Raw genomic sequence first — 5,042 nt, 5'->3', positions numbered from 1 at the left:
CTCTATGCCAACCAAAACCAGCACAGAGGTATTTCAGGTACCACACCTCTGCTGCAGTGCTGCCTTGTGAAGCCCTGCTGTCACCCATGCCCACTCAGGGTGCTCCCTCAGATTGGCACCCTTGGGGCGCCCCAGTGTGTTATGGGAGACAAGCTTTCTCACCAGCCTTTCTGCTGAGAATCAAAGCAGGCTTAAAATAAAACCCTTCTGAAGCTAAAATGTGCTACGCTCAGCTCCTGTTAAGCTCAGACTGCTTCAGGAGCTTTCCCCGCACAGCAGATGGTGATAAGGCCAGAAGCGAGACCTGAACCAACCCCAGTTGTCCACTGTCTTGGTCCCGAGCCTGACAAACACATGCAGCGCGGCTGCTGCAGCCGTTCCTGCTTCTCAGGGAGATCTTCACTGCTAACCAAGGTAACACAGACTCTTCTTGAGGCCTCCAACACACCTATAGCAGAGCGAGCAGACTGATACGCAAGAGGAGAAGACAAGACAGACAAGATCGTCTCTGGGAACTGCAGCCAGTGACTCAGGGATTCCGAAGGGGCAGGCAAGAACCAGGCAAAGCCATGGGCTTCACAGTGTCAGCACCGTTTTCTTCTTTATTACTCCTGTAACTCCAAAGTGTCAGCTTGCTCCTACAAAGTCAGTTATGCACTTAAAACATAGCTCTGGTTTGGGCTGCATTACTTACGTTTCCTTTTTCTTTACCAAAAGATATATTTTTTTTTCCCTCCTCATGCTGGGAAAGGATGGTGGCTGAGGGCACCCCAACAGAGTTGAGGGATCATTCACCCAAATTGATTCACAGGTGAGGATTAAAGTTTCCAGGAGGCTAAAGCTGCTTGGTGGCTGTCCGGGCCATTGTCTCAGCAGCTCCAGGACAGTCTCCAGAGCCACATCAGGACCAAGACTTCGCTGGCATCCCACCGACACCTGCAAAGGTGCTGAGGAGCATGGGATGCTCTCCTCCGGCTGTGAGGGAACCTGCTGCCGCCCAGATCAGCTCCCCTAAGCTTGTGCCAAAGAGGCTTCTCCCCTGACCCAGAAAAAGCACAGCATATTCTGAACAGTTATCACCTTGCAAGGATCAGAGCAACGGCAGACAGGGCCCGTTACTCCCACTGGGCTAAGAGCAACAGTCAAGGCCATACGGATCAGATGGAGGCTTAAGGAAGCTCCTGCAGGCCTGCCAACAGCATTTTACTAAAGTATCAAGGAAACTCAAGCTGTCACATTTTTATGAAGCTGTCTTTGGCTTCTGGTCCCTATGGAAATGAAACAATCAAGATTAACTAGGCCCACTAATTACGTAGTTAACAAGTGACTACAATAGACAATGAAAAATATCTCTTTTCCCATGAGGAAAAAATAAGCATCACAGGCATGCTCACACTTCCTTCTGTGGAGTTCCCCACCCAAAACACCCGCCCTCTAGGTGAACCTGCTCCAGTGCCACACTGACACCCCTCCTGTGGGCAGGGGTGGCAAAGCCAGAACCCCCCTGCATCTGGGAGCGTAGGGTGCTCTCCTCAACCCACGCAAAGATCTCCCTCCCATCAGCAGGGGGGTTTGTACCCCGAAGCTGCAGACTGCTCCCCACCGAAGGAACACGGAGCCTCTCCCACCTATGACCACATTGCACCGGCTGCTGTGGGCTCCTTAGGGAAAACTGAGCAGCTATCACGGCAGTCAGAAATCCATGGCAGCAGTCAGAAATCCACGGCAACCTGTGCTTGCCAACCATAAAGAGATCAACCTTCTCCAGAAGTGGAGCACCCTGTCTCGGGTCACTCAAAGCCCCGTAGGGTAGTAACACCGCTGAACGGACCCTTCCACACCACCAAGACCCTTCGGCACTTCACGATGCTGGTGGAAATCCTCGCTCTGGAAATTAGGAGGAAGAGGCCACCTCCCAGAATGTTTGTTTCGATGGAAGAAGTGCCTGCCTCTTGGGAGCAGCTTTCCTTCCTCCGGAGCTCCCCACACCACTCAAGGCATAAGCAATGCCCACCTGGCCACCAAAGCTCCCCTAAAATGGGGACAAGGCATCGGAGTAAGTTTGGTTTTCCCTGCTGACCAACCAGAGCGTGCTCCGGCTGACACTGCCATGTCCTCTCCGGGTCTCTGGCTGAGACAAAGGAGTCAGTAAAATCGCAGGAGGGTGCACTATCCCCTCCTCTGGCTGTTGAAAATGTGCCACCAAACCAGACAGATGCTGGTGCTGCGTCTCAGCAGGCACTAATTTAGCCCATATGGAGAGCTCTGCCATCATTTGTTCTAGGCACAGCTTAATTGCAAAATTAATTCTTTTCCTATCAAACCAAGTTGTATAAGAGGGTAGTCATGGGATTTTTAAGCCTGTTGGATGCTAAATGGGATCCAAATAAATATAAACAACTTGGGGTCCTGTCTGCGCTCAGGATCACTAAGGGAGCAGCGCTGCTGGGACAGGGAACCAGTGAATGCCCGGCGGTGGTGGACAGGACACGGCTGCCACCGGGAAGGCAGGGGCTTGCGGTCCCAGCTCCCCTTACCACAGGGCACAGGGATGGGGGCCCCAAATGTGCCAGGATGCTGCCACAGAAGGCACACCTGGGTAAAGAACCGGGGATCACACCGCTGCCCATCTCCGGCAGGGCCCAGGGCCTGCTGCCGGTATCATGGCAGGGCTTTCCGCCTCATTGCAGGGAGCCAGCAGGGCCGTGCAGAACTGGGGGGGCAACTCCAGGCCCCTCGCCCTGTCCAGCTCCAGGTGTATCCCTTCCCCAAGACATGCCAGGTAGCCATCCCCAACGTGGAGCTGGCATGGCAACACGATGGCACATGGGGGTGAGAAGAGGGGAGCATGGCATCACGCTACAGCTGCCCTGGCCAATGGCACATGGCAGCTTCTGCCCAGGCTGCTCCACGCCAGGTGGCAAGTGGTTTGCATCTCAAGACAAGCCCAATTTGTTCTCGTTACTGACCCTATCGCAGCAAGCACAGACACAACCCCCACCCCAAACATACAATTTGGCCCGTGACAGAGCAGACCAGACCTAGATTTTAATTGGAGGGCATCCCATCCTCAGATGATGATGGAAGTGGGAAAAAAAACCCATGGATAGGACCAAAACTGTGGCATGGGCAAGCCACAGCTGGTATAAGTCGTGACAAGTCATGACTGTCTCTGCAGAAGCCCTCCCTATTCAACCCCCTAACAGCCACTCCAGCACAGTGCCTGCCATGTGGGGGCCAACGGCCTCAAAAGCACACGGAAATGAGCAAAATGATTAGCCAGGCACATAACCACACAGCGAGAAAACCTTACCTGAGCAAAATAGGGGCACCAGATGCCGCCGTCACGTCTCGGATAGCGGGCCAACGTAGCATGGAATCTGGCACAAATCACGTCGTCGCTGGTCTTATCGGGCACGTCTGCTGATGTACTGCCTTTGGGTAACAACTGCGCTGAGCTCAATTTAGGTTAAATTCTGTAAAAGCACAGAAGAAATGACAATCCCAGCTGCAAATTGGAAAACTGAGCCTCAGCTCCCCACCAGCGAAAGGGGCACGTGAGCCATTTCTTATTTACGCGGTGAATTTGTGACGCTGCGCTGTGAAAGCACGAAGCACCTTGGTGTCTTAGAGAAAGTCCACCACACAACCCATTTCGAGCTCCAGCAGAAGTCTGCAAACTTGTTTATGGGTTGTTTGGGTTTTTTTAACTATCTCCTTTAACGCCGCCCGTCTGTTAATGTGGGGGATGTGGGGGTACCTGACTTGACAAAACCGATCCAAGCGATGGCACCCTACTGTCAGACTTGTTTTGGGAGGTCTTTCGTCCTGAGAGCAGCCAGGCGCTGGGCTTGCAACCACTGCCCTCAAGTGGCATGTGCTGTGCAGGACCTGGCAGGATGCTCCTTGGCTTCGGCCAGGGCAAAGGCACAGGAAAAGGCTGTTTGAGGATATTTGGGCTGTGAAGGGGGAAAGGAGACCATGTAAAGAACACCTAGAAATGTACCCTTTAGGAACTGAGCCTGGAAAGCGGCCAAAGACACACTTTGCCTAGGGATGAAGCTAGGAGCTTGCTTACCGAGCCGGTGGCTTCTCCGAGGCCAAAACCTCCTCCGAACCCAGGTAGGCGATGTGGCCATCAGGCCAGCAGCAGCCCACCGCAGGCAGCATGCCGCGCATCGCCTGGGCCCCCGTGCCTCCTGGCACGGGAGCCTGTTCCTTCCTTGGTGGTCCCACCTCCCAGGTCCCACTGCAGCCGAGATGCAGCTCTTGGGCCACATCCGAATGCAAACCCCAGCTACGGCACCCGTGTGAAACAACCAGACACCCCCAGCATGAATCAGGGTGAAACAACCATCTTCTGCTCCTCTCGACCAGTCTCTCCCTCGGTTCCCGCAGCGTTTCCTGCGTTAACTACTGGGAACGAGCAGGAGCGCTTGAACAAACAACTAGCAGGCGTCTTTTCAATTATTGGGGTAGTTGAAACATTCTTCTGCAGCCCTGCAAAGACAAAGGGCGAGCGCGTTACAACATCGTCGTTTTAAAACCCTGCGCCGCGCCGAGCTCGCCATGGGGGGGTCTGGGCACCTCCACGGCAGTGACACTTTGTCACCACCTAATTGTTTGTCTTGACCTTTCTCGCATCTTCTGACAAAACTCAGTGAAAACAAGCATTTCCTAAGGGTGGCTGGGGATCTACGGGAAGACAAACCTGAAGGGATGGAGAGAAGGGGAGAAGGGATTGCTGTGGGCTTTGCTCCTGTGTTTTCTCCTAAGGGCCTTGCCCACATGCTACTTGGGCAGCCCTTGCTCGTGCCTGGAAGTCTTGCAGATGTCCACGGAAAAGCGGAACGTGCGCGGTGCTGCGGGCCCTTGCTTAGCCAGGGCCCAAGCAACAAGGCTGCTCCCGTTGCCACCACAGAGGCAGAGAGATCTCCAGGCACCTCCTGCGAATCCTGGGGAAGGGCCCACGTCCCCAGGCACGGTGGCAGTGTGCTTGCAGCGGTGTGGAAGGAGCCGCAGGGAGGGGCACGCCGAGGCAG

The sequence above is a fragment of the Eurypyga helias genome, unplaced genomic scaffold (assembly GCF_000690775.1).
Source record: "Eurypyga helias isolate BGI_N326 unplaced genomic scaffold, ASM69077v1 scaffold25345, whole genome shotgun sequence".
NCBI classification, from domain to species: domain Eukaryota; kingdom Metazoa; phylum Chordata; class Aves; order Eurypygiformes; family Eurypygidae; genus Eurypyga; species Eurypyga helias.
Note: the sequence above shows the minus strand (reverse complement) of the source record.